Source organism: Caretta caretta, chromosome 2, assembly GCF_965140235.1.
Source record: "Caretta caretta isolate rCarCar2 chromosome 2, rCarCar1.hap1, whole genome shotgun sequence".
Taxonomy (NCBI): Eukaryota; Metazoa; Chordata; order Testudines; family Cheloniidae; genus Caretta; species Caretta caretta.
In genome coordinates, this window is record NC_134207.1 from 138,122,517 (window position 1) to 138,144,434 (window position 21,918).

Here is a 21,918-nt window from a genome sequence, read left to right on the forward strand (position 1 = left end):
GAAATTGGCTAAAATGCTTCAGGTCTCCCAGTCCCTTCTACCCACCATTATGGTATTCACAGCTATTTTGAAATCAGAATATTTTTCTGCAGCTTTTCTTCTGTGTCAATTTGTTTTCCTGATAAACTAAATTTAACCAAGAGTAATCATGCAGAACAGCCTATTTGTGTCTGCTGCACATGTCAGTGGTGATTGTTGGATATCTGTTAAAATGATAACATATAATGCATGAAAAACAGATGAGGCTGTATGTGTAAATTCAAGGCCCTTCTGACATGTGAAATCATTTGAGTTTCGCTCACATGGTGAACCACTTCATGTTTCATTTCTGTTACAGTATCCGTACGCTTCCTCTTCCCTCTCTGGCACTTGTTGATACTAACATCTAATACTTACTGTGCCTGCTCAGCAGTGGTGTTATGTTAAGACATGCAGATCTGAATACAATGCAACTCCAAATTAATCTGTACCTACTAAAGTTCAGTCATTAGGAAGGCACTGTATAGACAGCATGACCTCGTCTAAGGGATGAGTGTTATTTGTCTATGGGAGGTGCATAGAATGACTACTAGTTTATCCCATTATAGCAGATGAAGGAGACATAATTTGTTTGGTTGTCACTGGCATGAACCCCACAAATTCTGGCTGCATTTCACTAGCTGTGCCTGTTTGCCCTTTAGTCTACCTGCCACAGATAGATTTACATACTTGGTTTATAATTAGGATATGAATTGAGGCTTTGTAGTTACAGATAATCACTGATTTTATAATACATGACATAAGTACTGTACTTGAAAAGGAAATGGGCATATTTTCATGAATGTTGGTATAGAAAGCAAATTATAATCGCTTATCTGCCTGAAAGTGTCTGCATGCTAACAGAATTTTTAAAGGGAAATAGAAGGGTCGAGTGACACTAGCACAAGACTGATAATCTGGTGTTTGAGTTCTATTCAAGGCTTTGTCACTGATCCTGTGTCTTTGCACAAATCGCTTCATGCCTCAGTTTACCCATCTGAAACAAGGATACTATTCCCTTACCACTTGTGCTTGCTTAATTAACTCTTTTAAAGTGTTTAAAATGCTCAGAAGGAAGGTTTTATATTAGTGCAAAGTATTGTTATTACTTGAAATTGACAGCTGCCTTGTTTTTTAAAAAAATGGATTACCCAGTACAATATAGTTGCAGAAAAATACTACATTTGGGCATTGGGAAGACATGTTGAGCTGTCAGAGGGAAATTGAGTAGTTAACCTTGTAAAAAACTCCCCCCACCCTTCACAAATTAAGTGGGGGGAGTTGAGCAAACACGGGGAGAGATTTCTAAATGATATGATATTGAAAGAGAACCCAAATGATATCACAAGTGATCGAGAAGCTGTAGTGTCAGGAAGCTACTGAGCGACAGAGGTATTGAAAAGCTTATCTGACATTTGAGATATCTGAGAATGTGTTGGAGAATGAAAACTGTTTATCAGTAAGAACATAGTAAATTTGTACATTCATAACATTACAATAGGTAGTTTTAAATGACTGAAGTGTTACTTTTTCTGGGTTTACAGAGTCACTTAGCTCAACACTCCATTTATTGAGGCAATTATTTGCCAGTTTGACTTCCTGTTAAAGTCTCATTTCTAAGATCGTACATATCTGCCCTCTGCCAAGTGGTAGGAGCTTTTGGGGGTATTGCAAGTCTGTTTCCCACTGATTATGAAATCAGTGACACTGAGTAAAGGTGTTTTCTTAGCATTTTCTTAGTTGGTTTCTACTAGCCTCGCCAGTCCTTGAACAAGGATGGGCACTAATAGTGCGTAAGCAGCCTCCTCTTCGGGGGGGGGGCAGTAGGGTGGTCAGATGACCATTACAGAATTCAGATGTTAAAGTCATTGTTAGAGTTGCCTACATCTGAGTCAGTTTGTTTCAGTGTGTTTTCTTGTGTGAATGTAAACTGATGAGGGATCCGCAGATGCTAGCACACATTAGACAGACGTGGTTGCATGTTTTTGCCACAGTCTGCTTTTTTCTCTCGTACTCTTTGGCTTTTTCTGTTCTGCTATTCTTGATCGCTCTAACTGCAGATGAACAGGTCGGCCGCCATCCTGATCTGTCAGCAGGAGCAGCTTCCCATGTGTCTAGGTCATCTTGGCCAGCTTTTAGGTGAGCTTTGAGCGTGCCCTTACATAATTCTCATTGGTCTCCCAGCGTACATGCTCATTTTCAACAGTACGTAAAATATGGCTTTGGGGAGTTGCATATCATCCATACACATGAGGTGACCGGCCTAGTGAAGTTGGGCCTGTATGGTTAGGGATTCCACACTAGTCATGCAGCACTGCTCCAGGACTTTGATGTTTGGTGTCCTGTCCAACCACTTGATGTTACAGCTGAGATGCAGATAGTGCATGTGAAAACACTCTAATTGCTTCAAGTATCTGCTATAAAATGTTCATGTTTCACAGCAATAGAGAAGAGCACTTAACATGATTGCATAATAGATGCCAATCTTGGTGTGAAGTTGAATGCCTCTCACATTCCACAGGTGGTGACAAAGTGGATCATAGATAGAAATGGCTTTAGAAATGTGCTGTGTGATTTTATAGTCAACCATGGCATTATTAGATAAAGATAGCAAAATGTTTCTTCTGCATTAAGCAGTGTGTCATCAACTGCAATTTCAGGGACAGAATAAATTTTTCCTGGAGCAGACTGAATAGACAGTCCAAATTGCTTTGCTGGTCTAGAAAAACAGTCAATGAATGTCTTCAGTGTTATGTGCAATAAGTGCGCGGTCATCAGCAAAGAGGAATTCCCTGATGAGCAAGTCAATCATTTTACTGTGAGCATGAAGATGCTGGAGGATGAAGATGCTGCCATCTGTGCGGAATTGCATGCAAATACCCCAGATGCAGTCTTGAAAAGAAACTAGCAACAAAGCACCAAAGAAAATGGTAAATAATGTAGGTGTGAACACACAGCCCAGCTGAACACCAGTCATGACAAAGAAACGCCATTTTCTAATACTTTAGCCAGCATGCCATTGTGGAATGAGCACAGAGTGGTGATGAATTTGTGCAGATACCCAACTTTGTGCAAAATCCACCAGTGACCCTCGTGACTAACAGTGTTGAAGGCCTTTGTGAGGTCTACAAACACTATCTAGAGGTCATGGGTTTTTTTTTCTTGGCACATTTCCTGTATTTGAGTGAGCAGCAAAAAGCATATCCATTGTTTCGCATTCCACACAGAAGCCACACTGACTCTCTGAGGTCTTATCGGTGATAGTACCAAAATCTTCCCATTAATGGAAAGAAGGTAACCCTATAGTTACCACAGATGCCAGCTTGTTGAGTTGTGAGCTTATCATATCAATCCTCGGAACATCTGGGCTATTGGCTTGGCTCTCAAACACTGGAACCTCAGCACATCTCTCACCCTCCCAGTCATCCTGGGGAAGCATGTTAAGATCTGTGCAGAAACAACACAGCGGTGGCCTATTTCAAATATCAAGGGCACCTACAGTCCTCAACTGCTGACAGAGGTGCTAGAAGTTTGCACTTTGGTGGAAACTCATTTGGTCTCCTCTTAGCCTTGTACCCCAAAGGACCACACAATCTGAGCCAGTGGGTTGGCTTGAATCAACAATCCTAATTTTCAGGGGAATGTTTCTTTTTCCAAGATGTCTTCATGTCCCTCTGTCATCACTGGGCCACACATTCACTGGACTGCTTTGCTTCCAGGTGCAATGCAAAGTTCCCTAGCTGCTATTCTCTGCTTGATTTTCACTAATAGTTTCAGCCGAATAAAAAATGGGGGGAAAAAATTTCAAATGTCAAAATGATTTGTTTTGAGATTTGTAAGATGAACAGTTTGTTTTGAAATGACATTTGAAATGTTTCATTTTACCCAAATCAAATTATTTAAAGTTTTCACTTGGTTAAAGGGGGAAAAATCCACTTTAGTTCAAAATGAACTTTTTTTTCCACTTTTTTTTTTGTTCAACCACCATAGCAAAACTCAGTTACTCATTCAGTTCTAAGTGGTTCCTCCTTCTCCATCCATATTTGCTATTGTTAGGTCACGTTCCCTTCCACATCCCAGTATTGCTGAACCTCATGACCTGGAGGGTGCGTGGTCATGATTCCTAGCAGAAGGTTTCTCATCTGACATTGTTAGCATCCTGGAAAGCAACTAGACAGTCTCAACCAATGAAACTTGATCTGATGAAAGGTGGCAGGATGGTACAGGCCTGGATCCTGAACCCCCCTGTTTACCCACAGAATAACTGCAGCGTGTGCAGCAACCGTGCCTGTTTACCCTGACCGAGAATGGCCTCCTGCTCGGAGTGAGTGAGTGAGCAATGCCTCCATGCCTCTTGAAGTCCCGCACTGGGTGTTTGTGATGCAGACCTGGTCACTAGAAACTGGACTAAGACCATCGACTCATCTCACAAAGAGCACACGTAGCGGGCATTGGACTGTAACAAGTTTTGTTTATGGACCAGGGCTGGTATCTTACAAGTGACACGGGGATCGAAATTGCATTACCGGTTGCCAGAGCTGTTCAATTCCCAGTTGTGTTATTTGTCTCAAACCAGCTAACTTCAAAACACAGTAGCTTTTACAAGTTAACCCTATGAGCAATTTCTGATTTAGAATTGTGCTAGTTATTGAAAATGTTGTCAGCACCATTACTAATGGCCTTAAGCTTCAAAAGTTTTCTGGCTCAGTGTAAGGAACATCTGTGCATGTTTTTGAAAGTTTGCTTGTTTATTTACCAGTGGATAAAAGGGGTGTGTGTGTGTGTGTGCCTGGAGAGAAGTAATAACTTTTTTCTATATAAAATAAGTACCTTAAATAGCACTTGTCATAAATATAAAGGGAAGGGTAAACCCCTTTGAAATCCCTCCTGGCCAGGGGAAAGCTCCTCTCACCTGTAAAGGGTTAAGAAGCTAAAGGTAACCTCGCTGGCACCTGACCAAAATGACCAATGAGGAGACAAGATACTTTCAAAAGCTGGGAGGAGGGAGAGAAACAAAGCGTTTGTGTCTGTCTGTATGCTGCTCTTGCCAGGGACAGAACAGGAATGGAGTCTTAGAACTTTTAGTAAGTAATCTAGCTAGGTATGTGTTAGATTATGATTTCTTTAAATGGCTGAGAAAAGCATTGTGCTGAATAGAATAACTATTTCTGTCTGTATATCTTTTTTGTAACTTAAGGTTTTGCCTAGAGGGGTTCTCTATGTTTTTGAATCTAATTACCCTGTAAGATATCTACCATCCTGATTTTACAGGGGGGATTTCTTTATTTCTATTTACTTCTAATTTTTATTAAAAGTCTTCTTGTAAAAACTGAATGCTTTTTCATTGTTCTCAGATCCAAGGGTTTGGGTCTGTGGTCACCTATGCAAATTGGTGAGGCTTTTTATCCAACATTTCCCAGGAAAGGGGGGGTGCAAGTGTTGGGAGGATTGTTCATTGTTCTTAAGATCCAAGGGTCTGGGTCTGTAGTCACCTAGGCAAATTGGTGAGGCTTTTTACCAAACCTTGTCCAGGAAGTGGGGTGCAAGGTTTTGGGAAGTATTTTGGGGGGAAAGACGCCTCCAAACAGCTCTTCCCCAGTAACCAGTATTAGTTTGGTGGTGGTAGCGGCCATTCCAAGGATAACGGGTGTAATATTTTGTACCTTGGGGAAGTTTTGACCTAAGCTGGTAAAGATAAGCTTAGGGGGTTTTTTCATGCAGGTCCCCACATCTGTACCCTAGAGTTCAGAGTGGGGGAGGAACCTTGACAGCACTAAAATATACATATTAAAATTGTTTAATGTTCCAGAACCTTACCAAGTGTGAGTTAATGTAAGCATTGTGGTGACAAAAGTTAGTGGTAACTTCCAACACTATATAACAACAGCTAAGGATATGAGCCAAACAATGGAACTGTGTCTTTCATCCTGAAAGGTTTGTCATAAAAGTGACACTTCAAAAAGGGAAAATCATTGAATAAACTATTCCCTCAGAGTTAGCATACACTTGTGGATGCTCTTCAGTATCATTTCCCATCTATGTAACTATGTCTTGTCAACAGCATATAAATAGGACTCTGTAGACCTGGTTTCTATTCAGGGCTCTTCTGCTTGACCTTATACAAGACATTTATTTTTTTTGCCTTAGTTTTTCTATATATAAAAGAGGGAAAGTATACTCCTCTTATAAAAAGATTTTGAGATCTATAGATGAAAAATACTATAGAAGTGGTAAGGATCAGTATTACATTTTATTCAGCCACCATTAGTTTCCAGAATAGCAACTAATGGCTGTAATTAGCTAAATGGAAGGTAGACATTAGGAATATGCACAACTCTTAATTTTTTTTATTTTAGTGGATTGTCTACTTAAGTATTTTAGATAATTCACTTATTGACAACTCTAGAGGCACTGAAAAGTGCCCACATAATGAGAATGATGCTTATTCTACAGAGGAGGTGAATAAAATGGGATGAGACTTAGACATACAAATTAATGAATGGTATTACAGTAGATAAATTGAGCACGTCTATTGACCCTCCCACATAATACAAGAAAAATGTGATTTCAATGAACCTGAAAGGCAACAAATTTAAAATAGATAAAGGGAAATATTTTATGCACAATCTAAGGAATTTATTGCCATAAGATACCACTGAGGCCAGGAGCAATAGGACTCAAAAAAGGATTAGACATGGATATAGCTAGCCAGAAACATCCAGAGTGGTAGGGGGATTTTTTGAAAGCTTGACTCAAATGTGAATCTTTGTGCTTCAGGGCAACTATATATACTACCAGCTACTGAACTTTAATGAAGGCATTGGTTGTTCCCTATGGGAAGGTATTCTGTGGCTCCAAAGGTTTTGCTGTGGAGTTCTTTTGAACCTTCCTCTGAAGCGTCTGTGGTGGCTACTGTCCGAGGCAAGATACTGAACTTGGTGGATCGCAGGTCTGATGCAATGTGGCTGCTCCTAGTTGAAGTTTCACAATCATTTCCACTCTAAGATATCATTTTCAACTGCTTATAATTTTGTCACTCATAGATTTTGGGCTGAAGTTTGGCAGTTGTGTTCTCAGTTTATGTACAAATGATTTTTGAAAGTTTTGAGTGAAACTTGGTCATCCTCCCTTGCCCAATTCCTGGGAAACTTTCTCATAGAAAATGTATTGTGGTCCTGATTATTAAAGTATACTTACTATTCCACTTTCCTGCTGGTTTTTCACTGCAGCATCTCTGAGACAGCAAGATGTGACCATATTCAACTGATGTTACATTGAAAGGAAAATGTAGCATCACAATGTGCCTTTATTGCCTGGTACTTTATCGGGCATAATAGTGGTATACTGTCAGTAATCCCTTCCAAAGCCCTTTTAGACAGTAATGGAAATGATCAATCTGTACATAATTATGTATTGCTGCAGGATGCCTGAGCAAGAGGCTGCAGGCTTTGCTGGAGGGGTTAGACATTGTAGCTGAGTGAGCAGTCCTGGTCGGTTTGGGGGTTTGCCTCACAGACGGTAGAGGAGAGTCACCATGTTAATTAAGATGCATTGACTTCCTGATAATGGTTACAGCAATATACATCAGTGATGACCAGAAATTAACCATTCTTTTCATTGAAGATTTTTACTTAAGATTAGTCAGGATCACAGGAAGAGCTCATTCTGTGTTAAACAAACCCAAGTGTTCTTTTTGAGGGGCTAGTCAACTAAACCTGCAGTATGAATGTGTGTGTGTGTGTGTGGGGGGGGGGGGGGGTCGGGGTGAGGGGGAGGGAATGCAGGCCACAAAGCAACTTTTTAATGAGATTTATTTGTGATTCTAAGAGTAAAGGGCTTGGAATTCAATGTAAGTAAAAGTAGTGGACTGTGTACAGCAGCTAAATATATATTATATTCACTAAATCAAAACCATAGTTCAAGCAAGACCGCTTCTATATTCTAAAAGAATAATAAGTACGGGAGGAGATAGGGGCATAAAACACCTTGGGTCATGGTCTGAGCCAGGTAATCCACATCTGCTGTGAGAGAAAATGCATCTCCAGAGATGATAATTCTTTATCAAACACTTCCACTCCTGGTGGATCCCTACATGGAAACTGTCTTGCTTTTTGGAGAAGAGGTAGGGAGTGTTTTGCACATAGGCCAGTTTTCTACACTACAGACCTATATTGGTATAACTACGTTGCTCAGGGGTGTGAAAATGGACACCTTTGAGCAACGCAGTTAAACCGACCTACCCCCCCGGTGTAGACAGCGCTATGTTGATGGGAGAGCTTCTCCCACTGACATAGCTACCGCCTCTCGGGGAGGTGGATAAACTACAGTGATGGGAAAAGCTCTTCTCTCAGTGTAAGAGCACCTTCGCTAAAGTGCTACACTGTGTCACTGTAGCACTGTACGTGAAGACAAGCCTTCCAAGGAACTCTTCAAGTAAGTGAAACAGCAGCCAGGATGCAGTACTACCCAACACTTGCATAAAGAGAGAATAAAACACAATCTGAGAATGGTGATATTTAAATCCAGTGTAAGGATTGGTCAAGTACTAATTTTTTTTGTTCAGTTTGTCTCATTTGCTTCAACAAGATTAACTAAAAAATGCTTAATTAAATACCTAAAATGAAATGAAATGAAATAAAATATTATAGTTTCATATTAGCGTTATAGCTACTCTCTTTTCAACTAATGCTTTAAAAACACCAACAAATTACAAAGGAGGAAGTGGATTCTTTCTATTAAGCTCTCAAATTATTTTAATGCCGAAAGCAATTGTTAAAAAATACACGTGAAAGGAAACTATCATAACAATCATAATTAAAAACGGAAATATGCCATGAAAGTAAAATCCATTTGGCTATGAACACTCTGATAAATTCAAGGTTAACAAGACAGTGCTGCTTTCTTGCTTCAAACAAAATGTACTGTTTCCATTGGTCCTTGAAAACAGAGCTGCTTTGTAAAATTCATCATCTCATCCTATCCAGAACCATTAGATAATTGCAACTTTGGATGAAGAACTTTTTGTCTAGATCACAGCAAATAATTTATAACCAATCATGCAGTTGACAACTCTCTTCTTTTCCATTTGTGGATTGTTTGGAAGCAGATTGAGACTTTGTTTGTTCATAACTATTAATCGAATGAATATTTTTTGCCAATAATTGTGCTTCATATATAGTTTGTGGGCAGTGGGGGAGTTTTCAAAATTTGCAATGTGAGTTGTGTTGGTTTAGTTTTCGTTGGTCACATGATATGTGTATTCCCTCACTCTTGGAATGAGGCATCTAGTTTATTACCAGTACTTCTATACTATTGTCTTTCCCACTGAGCAGAAGAAAATTTCAAACCCCATATGTACTTGCTCTTTACAGTGAAATTGGAAGAGTAGTAAAAGGGGCAGGTCGAAGGCAGAGAACAGACATGTCTGAAGCGGCCTGGGTTTAATTGAGATACTCATCACACTTACATGGTGCTGGTCTGCTTATTCTCCCCTTTAGGTCTTAAACCTCACACCAGAAAGATGCAGCCTACCTGCCAGCACTTCTAGTAATGCAGGGTGAAGTTCCCCCTGTACTTCTTTTTAATTTTTTATCTTGCCCTTTTACGTGCAACATGCTGACGCTGTGCAAGATCAAATGCAAAACTGAAATTTCATTTCCAGGCACCTCATACATGAAGGCTTTGTTCCTGTAGGTCCTTGCACAGTGAAGACCAGTGTGGGAAAGGCTGTTGGAGCGCAGCACAGATGTGAGATCACACATGACGATTGCACAAGGAGAGTTACAGCTGACGGTCAGCTGTTCTGTTGGCATAGAACATCTTGATGTCCCTTTATTACCTGGTACACTTGGCAGCTATAGGCCAGAATCTTGCTTGATGTTCCTAGTAACTCGAGCAGTGGTCAAGCAGTTAACTAAACACACAGGTTTTTTTGAAAGCCTTCCTTCTTCCTACCAACATACAAGATATTTGAGGGTAAAGGGGTTGAAGATAAATATGGGAAGGTGGGGTATCAATACATCTGCTGTAGGGTATCTCTGCTGTGGAAAGACATTAGTCTGTTGATGAACATTCTTATTTATTTATCTAAAATATTATGGTGTAACAAATAATTTTCAAGTATATTACGCTCCCCTTCCTGTGCTTCGGCTTAACTCGCCGAAAACCCAGGAAGAGACAGAACTCTGGCCTGTGGTTAAGCAAAAAATTGATGTATAGAGTCAAACCCAGGAGATTAGGAAATGTTAATAAGATCTAAAGTGAGAGTTAAAATACAATGGCCCTGGGTTTGACTCTGGATCACTAATATTTTTAGAAATCCGCTGGATAGAGCTCATCTTGTGCTTCAGCAGAGTTAAGATGAAGCACAAGAAAGTGAATGTAATAGCAGTTCTCCATAATTTGCCCTGACATCCCTGGTTGTACAATTTAGTATGTGTGGTCAGTGACCAGTAGATTGATCTTCTTTCCACAGCAAATATAGCACCCTGAAAAGTCCTGTAAAACCTGATGTACCAGTACTTCCTCCCTTCCACGTACATCTTCACCCCTTTTTATTCCTGTAGGAATCATTTACGCTATTAGGAATTCAAATAAGGCATGTGTATGGAACAAATATAACTGTTGCTTAAATTACGAAGTATGTCAGACAAGGTGTTCTGCTGCCACCGTCACCTAATACACCAAGCAGTAATAGTACATCAATGTGTTCCCCGGCTCCTTCTGTGGAACGTCAATTGAATACAAGAATATTCTGCTACAGAATGATGGCTGGAGATGATAGCCAGCAGCAAAGGGGATACAAAAAGAAAGAACTTCCCTGAGTGAGTTTGGGCAGACCACACTGTTCATCTTTGACCCGTGCCTGAGCTCAGTTGATCAGGTAAATAATCATTTATATCTTAGAGTCAGGAAGCTTGCTAACCTAGTGCAAATGAAACTAAAGCTAAAATGCAAGTAGGAGTAAGCAAAGAAATGTGACCATTATTTTAAAATGGGCTTTGCAGTGGGTCAGAGGCCTAGTAGTAGTAATAGTTAGCATAAAGCCATGTTTGGCCTAATCTAAGTTTAGCATAAATAAGTAACATTGGGTCAGAAGATTTAGCAATATGTACCATGTGATAGAGTTAGACTGCAAAGGCCTATTTAGCCAGACTTTTTTTCACCACATTGTATAGAGAACCATCTAACTGCACAAATGCTTATGACATTTGTTGGAACCCCCAAAATATATATCAGGAATGACAAATGGACAAGCGGCCAAGACTTAATTAAATATGGTTTTGGAAATAGGTAGGTGTAAGGAATAGGTGCATGAAAGGGAATCAAACCTGACCCTCAGAAGGGTAGTGACAACCCACAGCCCCATGGATTTGTGAGTACACATGATGCGGATTCTGCTGTTATACTTACGTTGGGGTTTTTTTTTGTTATGTGATTTTTTGTATATTGATCATGATATTAATAAAATTCAAAGTTTCTGTGTGTCTTATAAATCATCTTCATAATTAATGTTTAAGTAGCCACCAACACATGAACCAGGTACTAATGACCAGTGCATTTTGCAGCAAAAATGAATTGAGACTAAACAAAGCTGCTGAAAGTGCTTGAAAAACTTCAGTGTTCAACCCATGAGATGGACCAATGTGACTCCATGAAAAATGGAAGCAAGTAAATAATCCTGGGACTATTGTTAGCAGAGATTCTCAATGCCTCCCTGTGGGAAAGCAAAATATGTTGGGCTCATTCAAATGAACAGTTGTCTGACCCTTTCCCAAGTAAACTGTCCCTTAATGCTGACAATGTATTACTGCCTTGTCTGTAACCTTCTCTTGAGAAAAGGTTAAAAGGTTATGACAAAGCAGTTTCAGGCTTCTCTAGAGATCTCTGGTTTCAGTGACATGCAGTCAATCCTGCTTAAGACCTGGATATGATAGATAGATTGCACTGACTTTCTTACTGGTTTCCTAGCAATGAGCAAAGATAGCAGTTAATGTGAATTGAAACATCAGCAGCTCTCACTGCACAGGTGAAAGGAGAGCTGTGGGAGATAGCTATTCAGCCAAGACAGGGACATGAGGGGAGCTCTCCCTCTGTTTATAGCAGAGAAATTTACAATATCCCTCAGCCAGGAGTCTATTCTGATTTATTTATTTATTTATTTATTTTTGGATCTGTTTGTGACTTCTGATACCATTGATCATGATAGCGTTGACTTGTCTGAAGATCTTGGCTGGAATAGAAATGTGTTTGAATAGCTCTTTGTTCTGAGGCAGATCTTGGAGAGTAGCATTGGGAAGTTGCTCATCTGCCCATAGATATTCATGTGGAATTCTGGAGCTTTACTTTTTATCTCCCTGCTTCCCTCTGTTCAGCATACATGTTAGACCTCTGGAGACAGTGAGAGACTCTGTAGTTTCCACGGTATGCATCCGATGAAGTGAGCTGTAGCTCACAAAAGCTCATGCTCAAATAAATTGGTTAGTCTCTAAGGTGCCACAAGTACTCCTTTTCTTTTTGCGAATACAGACTAACACGGCTGTTACTCTGAAATCTGGGTTGTATTGTTATTGGCATGCTTATACTAGCTCTACATATTAATTTAATCAGACCCATATGTTGTTATATCTTTGCTTTCCTAATGCCTGCCATATAAGGGGCTTGGATGGGTATGTCCACCCACGGACACCTGTATTTATTTATTGGGATTTATTTATCAGATTGGCCATTGAATTCTTGATAGTTCCTAGCTTTTCAGGGAGTAGCTGTAAACCTAGGTGACTTTTCCCATATCTATTAGGCTAAAGAGGTTATGAAGAGTCTTCTGAAATATAGACCTAGTGAATTCTGTATGTTACCTTCACACGGGACTCATTTGTCTCTCCGTGGGATAACTTAGACAACTCTGAAAATTCATATGGTACAAAATGGAGGTTTCCTTGTTCAGTTGTATCATGAACATGGAGTATATTATGTCTGTAAGCGTTGTGATCAGAGGACTTCAAGGGATGGAACTCTGTAATAAGAGTTATGAAGGGCAAATAATTAACTCCAGTCAGAAGAAGAGGTGAGGTTTTGTCACAGTCTTCTGAAACTGAACCCAGCGCATATTCCCCTATGCCGGTGATAGCCAACCTGCGGCCCGTGGCACATCTGTGTAATCTGCTGGTGGGCCGCGAGACAGTTTATTTACATTGACTGTCTGCAGGCACGGCCACCCGCAGCTCCCAGTGGCTGTGGTTTGCCATTCCCGGCCAATGGGAGCCGCAAGAAGTGTCAGCCAGCACGTTCCTGAAGCCCACCATCGCTTCCCGCAGCTCCCATTGGCTGGGAACAGCGAACCACGGCCACTGTGAGCTGCAGGCAGCCTTGCCTGTGGATGGTCTGCAGGGTGGGCACATGGATGGGCACACACACATGGTACTACCTGAGGTACTTGGCATAAGCAGGTAATCTTTCCAGCTTCATTATCCACTGAGAAGAGCATGGCCACAGTCTGAGGGGAATAAGCCTTGAGTAGCTTCAGAGATTCATTCAGGGCCTGTGGAGTGACACATACATACACAGAGAAATGGCAAGAACCAGTCCATCCCAGCATACCTTCCACCTGGCCTTGGAACACACTGAACATTGCAGGCTCCCACACAGGTTACTCTGTAGTCCCAGCCAGGACGGTCCCCAGTGGCCCTGAAGATAACTTGACACAAGCCATTGCCAGGCCGAGATCCTGGATCAAGATCTTCCTCATGCATTTTGCCTTGAAGCAGCGAGGAGCACCTTTGCAGCACTCAGACTCTCAGGGGTGCAGCGTAGCCTGCATGGATCCTCTAGAGTTGACATGGCCTTCCATGTTTCCATCAGCAACAGTGGCTTATTGTCCCAGTCACCCCAGGCCACTGCTTGGAGTACTGTGCTTCTGAAGCCCACATAGACTCTACCACCGAGCTGTGCCAGGTCCCCAGTCCATACTGAACTCTCAGCCTCATTCAGTTCCCTATCTTTGGTCACTGGAGGCCTCATAAATCTGCAGCTTTTCAGCCACAAAACCAGTAAAACCATGGTTTGCAAGTGGGTATAAGTGAGGAGAGGGGAGAGCTGCTCAGAACAAAGTGAGGAGATGACCACCTTCTTAGCATGCATACAGCTTGGGGTGCGTGATGGGGAACCTGCACAGGGAGACTGAGACCCTCTGTTGTGGCCTGCAGGACCTGAAAAGTGATAAAAAGTGATACCTAGAATACTCAAGGAGCTGACTGAGGAGATGTCTGAGCCATTACTGGTTATCTTTGAAAAGTCATGGAAGATGGGATAGATTCCAGAGGATTGAAAAGGGCAAATATAGTGCCACACTAAAAAATGGTGACTAAGGAAAACCTGGGGAATTACAGACCAGTCAGCTTAACTTCAGTACTCAGAAAGATAATGGAACAAATAACTAAGCAATCATTTTATAAACACCGAGCAGATAATAAGGTGGTAAGTAACAGCATGGATTTGTCAAGAACAAATCGTGTCAAACAAAGCTGACAGCTTTCTTTGACATGGTAACAAGCCTTGTGAATAGAGGGAAGCATAAATGTGGTATATCTAAGTAAGGCTTTTGATACTATCTCACAAACTAGGGAAATATAATCTGGATGGAGCTACTATAAAGGTGGGTGAATAACTGGTTGGAAAACCATTCCCAGAGAATAGTTATCGGTGGTTCACAGTCAAGCTGGAAGGGCATACCAAATGCGGTTCCACAGGGATCAGTTCTTGGTCCAGTTCTGTTCAATATCTTTATCAATGATTTAGATAATGGCAGAAAGAGCACACTTACAAAATTTGTGGATGATACCAAGGTGGGAGGGGTTGTAAGTGCTTTGGAGGATAGGATTAAAATTCAGAATGATCTGCATAAACTGGAGAAATGGCCTGAAATAAACTGGATGAAATTCAAGGACTAATGCAAAGTATTCCACTTAGGAAGGAACAATCAGTTGCACACGTACAAAATGGGAAATGATTGCCTAGGAAGGTGTACTGCGGAAAGGGATCTGGAGGTCATAGTGGACCACAAGCTAAATATGAGCGAACAGTGTAACACTGTTGCAAAAAAAGCAAACATTCTGGGATATATCAGCAGGAGTGTTGTAAGCAAAACACAAGAAGTAATTCTTCTGCTCTACTCTGTGTTGATTAGGCCTCAGCTGGAGTACTGTGTCCAGTTCTGGGCACCACATTTCAGGAAAGATGTGGACAAACTGGAGAAAGTCCGGAGAATAGCAACAAAAATGATTAAAGGTCTAGAAACCAGCTATGAGGGAAGATTGAAAAAAATTGAGTTTGTTTAGTCTGAGAAAAGAAGAAAGAGGGGACAGAGACTTGGTGGGATAACTCACATGACTGGAGTACTGTCATGGATGGATATAAACTGTTCAGGAAGGACAGGCAGGGCAGAAAAGGTGGGGGAGTTGCACTGTATGTAAGAGAGCAGTATGACTGCTCAGAGCTCCAGTATAAAACTGCAGAAAAACCTGAGAGACTCTGGATTAAGTTTAGAAGTGTGAGCAACAAGGGTGATGTCGTGGTGGGAGTCTGCTACAGACCACCGGACCAGGGGGATGAGGTGGACGGGGCTTTCTTCCGGCAACTAACGGAAGTTACTAGGTCGCAGACCCTGGTTCTCATGGGAGACTTCAATCACCGATATCTGTTGGGAGAGCAATACAGCGGTGCACAGACAATCCAGGACATTTTTGGAAAGTGTAGGGGACAATTTCCTGGTGCAAGTGCTGGAGGAACCAACTAGGGGCAGAGCTCTTCTTGACCTGCTGCTCACAAACCGAGAAGAATTAGTGGGGGAAGCAAAAGTGGATGGGAATCTGGGAGGCAGTGACCATGAGTTGGTTGAGTTCAGGATCCTGACACAGGGAAGAAAGGCAAGCAGCAGGATACGGACCCTGGACTTCAGGAAAGCAGACTTCGACTCCCTCAGGGAACAGATGGGTAGGATCCCCTGGGGGACTAACATGAAGGGGAAAGGAGTCCAGGAGAGCTGGCTGTATTTCAAGGAATCCCTGTTGAGGTTACAGGGACAAACCATCCTGATGCATCGAAAGAATAGTAAATATGGCAGGCGACCAGCTTGGCTTAACGGTGAAATCCTTGCTAATCTTAAACAGAAAAAAGAAGCTTACAAGAAGTGGAAGATTGGACAAATGACCAGGGAAGAGTATAAAAATATTGCTCGGGCATACAGGAGTGAAATCAGGAAGGCCAAATCACACCTGGAGTTACAGCTAGCAAGAGATGTTAAGAGTAACAAGAAGGGTTTCTTCAGGTATGTTAGCAACAAGAAGAAAGTCAAGGAAAGTGTGGGCCCCTTACTGAATGAGGGAGGCAACCTAGTGACAGAGGATGTGGAAAAAGCTAATGTACTCAATGCTTTTTTTGCCTCTGTCCTCAAGAACAAGGTCAGCTCCTAGACTGCTGCACTGGGCAGCACAGCATGGGAAGGAGGTGACCAGCCCTCTGTGGAGAAAGAAGTGGTTCGGGACTATTTAGAAAAGCTGGACGAGCACAAGTCCATGGGGCTGGATGTGCTGCATCCGAGAGTGCTAAAGGAGTTGGCAGATGTGATTGCAGAGCCACTGGCCATTATCTTTGAAAACTCATGGCGATCGGGGGAGGCCCCGGATGACTGAAAGAAGGCTAATGTAGTGCCCATTTTTAAAAAAGGGAAGGAGGATCCCGGGAACTACAGGCCAGTCAGCCTCACCTCAGTCCCTGGAAAAATCATGGAGCAGGTCCTCAAGGAATCAATTCTGAAGCACTTAGAGGAGAGGAAAGTGATCAGGAACAGTCAGCATGGATTCATGCCTGACTAATCTAATTGCCTTCTATGACGAGATAACTGGCTCTTTGGATGAGGGGAAAACAGTGGACGTGTTGTTCCTTGACTTTAGCAAAGCTTTTCACACCGTCTCCCACAGTATTCTTGCTAGCAAGTTAAAGAAGTATGGGCTGGATGAATGGACTATAAGGTGGATAGAAAGCTGGCTAGATTGTCGGGCTCAATGGGTAGTGATCTATGGCTCCATGTCTAGTTGGCAGCCAGTATCAAGTGGAGTGCCCCAAGGGTCGGTCCTGGGGCCGGTTTTGTTCAATATCTTCATTAATGATCTGGAGGATGGTGTGGAATGCACCCTCAGCAAGTTTGCAGATGACACTAAACTGGGAGGAGAGGTAGCTATGCTGGAGGGTAGGGATAGCATACAGCAGGAACTAGACAAATTAGAGGATTGGGCCAAAAGAAATCTGATGAGGTTCAACAAGGACAAGTGCAGAGTCCTGCACTTAGGATGGAAGAATCCCATGTACCGCTACAGACTAGGGACCGAATGGCTTCACAGCAGTTCTGCAGAAAAGGACCTAGGGGTTACAGTGGATGAGAAGCTGGATAGGAGTCAACAGTGTGCCATTGTTGCCACGAAGGCCAATGGCATTTTGGGCTGTATAAGTAGGGGTATAAGTGCCAGCAGATCAAGGGACGTGATCGTTCCCCTCTATTCCACATTGGTGAGGCCTCATCTGAAGTACTGTGTCCAGTTTTGGGCTCCACACTATAGGAAGGATGTGGAAAAATTGGAAAACGTCCAGTGGAGGGCAACAAAAATGATTAGGGGACTGGAACACATGACTTATGAGGAGAGGCTGAGGGAACTGGGATTCTTTAGTCTGCAGAAGAGAAGAATAGGGGTGGAGGGGTTTGTGAGCTGCTTTCAGCTACCTGAAAGGGGGTTCCAAAGAGGGTGGATCTAGACTGTTCTCAGTGGTAGCAGATGACAGAACAAGGAGTAATGGTCTCAAGTTGCAGTGGGGGAGGTTTAGGTTGGATATTAGGAAAAACTTTTTCACTGGGAGGGTGGTGAAGCACTGGAAAGCGTTACCTAGGGAGGTGGTGGAATCTCCTTCCTTTGAAGTTTTTAAGGTCAGGCTTGACAAAGCCCTGGCTGGGATGATTTAGTTGGGGATTGGTCCTGCTTTGAGCAGGGGGTTGGACTAGATGACCTGAGGTCCCTTCCAACCCTGATATTCTATGATTCTATGGTCAATGTAAACAAACTATCTCGCGGCCCGCCTGCGGGTTACCCTGACGGGCCACAGATTGCCCACCACAACCCTACACAGAGGACATGGAGGATCCATTTTGTCTGTGTCCCATTTTGAAATTGAATTTGTTGAGGCATGCTGCAATGAGATACTCGTATTGTGCTAAATGTGGATTGAATGAGTGATTATACTAGCAAGTGTCTAGCTACGATTACCGACTCTACCCAGAATACAAAATAGTTATTTTTGACTTTCTATAACTTGGCCAAATCCACACAGAAATTCTTGGGCACAGCTAAAGGCAGTTCTCTGACCCCAGGACTAACCCCTGCCAATCTTCAAAATCTCACTGCAGATCAAGAAGGTGTTCTAGCTTACATTTTTTTTCTAGCCTTATATTTTAATATTAGGAAGCTTTAGGTAACGGTTGCTTCTGTTCCCCCTGTAATATGTGTAAACACTGAATGCAGAAGTGAGTTCAGCTCTGTATTATTTCTAGAATATGTAGCTGATTGATTGACTACACTTGTGATTCAATATTAAAAATGTTTGAGACCAAATAACCAAGGGTTAGCCAATTTATTGCCTGAAGACAAGAGTACAATATGAAAAGGAGACATACATACCCAGCCTTTCAGAAAGCAATTCTCATCTTGCAGCATGTTCATGCTGCAGAGTAAGTGTACTTCAAAAATATGCCCCCCAAACTACCATTCTTTATACCTGACCCTTTTACAAGTTAGAAAGCACTGTATGCATCACTCAAGATTCAAATTCACTAATCAGCTTTTTGCCTTGTTTTATCTGGTACCATGTTGCACCTTTCCTTGTCTTTATTTTAGATACTTCATTCCAAATCAGTTGCCTGTGAAGGTACCTTCCAATCTGTACTAGGGCAGTGGGTCTCGACCAGGTGTACGTGTACCGCTGCGGGTACGCAGAGGTCTTCCAGGGAATACATCAGCTCATCTAGATATTTGCCTAATTTTACAAAAGGCTACCTAAAAACCACTTGCAAAATCAGTAGAAACCAAAATTTCATACATATTTGTTTATACTGCTCTATATACTATACACTGAAATGTAAGTACAATATTTATATTTCAATCAATTTATTTTATAATTATATGGTAAAAATGAGAAAGTAAGCAATTTTTCAGTTATCGTGTGCTGAGACACTTTTGTATTTTTATGTCTGATTGTGTAAGCAAGTAGTTTTTAAGTGATATGAAACTTGGGAGTACACAAGACAAATCAGACTCCTGAAGGGGTATAGTAGTCTGGAAAGGTTGCATCCGATGAAGTGAGCTGTAGCTCACAAAAGCTTATGCTCAAATAAATTTGTTAGTCTCTGAGGTGCCACAAGTACTCCTTTTCTTTTTGCGGATACAGACTAACACGGCTGCTACTCTGAAACTTGGAAAGGTTGAGAGTCACTGTACTAGAGTATAGAGCAAACGTATGTTGACTTTGACAGGTATTATATTTGCTTATGCTAAAAGCTATGTTTAGCTTTGCACAGTATTGTGGGATATATATTTCTTGACATAGGCAAGCACAGTTAACATAACTGCCCACATGCTGGGTATAATACAATATTAATATGGTATGTCCTATGCCTAACATATATGTACTGGCTAACAGTCTCCTGCTTGATGCCATGATTATTATTAAATAAGGACAGCACCTTTGCGAACTTGATATATGAAGCCGAGGTAAGAGCATTTATGTGAGAATTATACTGTTCCAACAAACTGTGTAAGTGGCAATATGTAATTAATTCAGTTAAAACTATTATTCCTTGTAATATAAGCAGAGCTTTGAACACATCTTTTATTTAAGTGTAGCAAATTGTTGTTTTAAGATTACCATTCTGGATAAGATTATTTAGGGTTTGTTTTGCTTTGTGCATTATTACTAATTTGAATGAATTTTTTCAATTTAGTGATGTTTTAAAACGTAAGGCTAGTGGATTATTATGTACATTAAAACTGGTATTTTTATTTTTATAATTTTATGATTTCATAGTAAGAGTGCTTCACAAATATGAATGCGTTTATAATCACAGCACCTCTTTTGGGCAGGAAAAATAGCATTATCCCAATGTCTATCTGAGGGCTCCTCCAGTGACACATTGCCACAGTTGCAATCAGCAAAGGTGCCTCTTCATATATGGGAGTAAGGGTGGCTGGCATTACCTCTAAAGGCTTAGGATTCTAGAATGCCATCCCATCTTGGTCTGAGACAGTTTGTATTTGTCAGATTTCAGTGCACACTGCAGGGACCCTTTGTTTCACCTGGCTTTTGAAAGTGAGGTATGGATGTTGTGACATAGGCCAACATATGGAGGTGCTATTATTTGATTGAGCTGCTGCTTAGTAGAAGGGCTGAATTGCCAGAACTGAGCCTCTGGGTAGGGCTGTTTGTCTAAATCAAAAGAGAAATTAAATGTCTACAGATGGGGAAACTGAGGCATAGATTTGCACAGTCATATAAGAAACATGCAGGACAGCTGGGAAATGAAAGCAGATTGCTAGAGTTCCAGTCCATTGCCTTCATCACAAAACTGTCCTTTTTCATGAAAGGGGCCTAAGAGTTGTCACTGGAGAAAAATCCTGTTGATCAGCAAAGAGATGGAACAACACATTGTTGCAATTACCGCATTACCTCCACACAGTTTTTGTATGTGAATTGGTGTAAATCCGTTACTAAGTTATCTTCCAAACCTAATTAGAAACATCATAGAAATACTGACAAGTGAGCAGTGAAGGGGAAATACTGTTCATTTTACATCTCCTCTAGATAGCCAGATGAAAGTACAATGGACCAAGGACCATAGCCTCCAAAGTATTTAGGCATCTAACTCCCATTAACATTAAAAGGAATTAGGTGCCTAGATCCCTTTGATCTATTCTAGATCTTAAAAAGATCTTTACAAGTCTGAATTTATTTTGAAAGACACTTAGCATTTTACTATTTAAGTCATGAAAGATTATGGCAAAAGCTGTTGCCAGTCCCTTTGAGACAGTTCAGTAATTTTGGGGTTATCCACAGCCTATCTTGGGTTGCTATGCAGGCCAGATCACTTAAAGCAATACCATCACCCACTTGGTATTTACTGCTGGAATAGAGTCATGGTCTGATGTAGGCCAAGTTAGAAGCATTCACAAAAAAATGAAAAAGGTACATTTGTGCACCTGAGGTATTTCGCGATGGACTTAGTCATCACTGACTGACGTGTCTTACTCTAAGTAGAGAATTTGTTGTTTGACCTGTGCTGGACCTCACAGCAGTGAAAGGCTGCCTTGGCCCCTTTGTCCTTAGGGGGAGCAAATTACTTCTGTTTCTTAAGCCACAAAGTTGCAGAAGAATCAGTTTCATGAGACTAAAACTGTTTTTGAAAAAGTACAGATGCCAGGTTCACCAGGCTATAGCCACCTGTCACATGGCTTCAAGCTATATGGGGTTGGACTATTGCAGGAAGTTGCAGGGGACTTTGACTAGTAGGCAAAGAGCAGGTGAGGTGGTCAGAGGCATGGGCTAAAGGATTTTATCATGTAGATATAATCTGTGCTTTCGAATGCCCGTCAAAGCATCCATGGATGTGTTAAGAGATTGAAGTACTTGAGGATTCATTCAGAATGGAAAGGCTCATTGTTCACACACAACTGTGTGTACACATGTACAGGAGAAGAAAGATGAGTCAATGGTTAGAAACCTAATTTGGGCTGTAAGAGACCAATTCCTGCTCTGCCATTGTGTATGATGCTAGTCGAGTCACTTAATCTCTCTATGCCCCAGTTC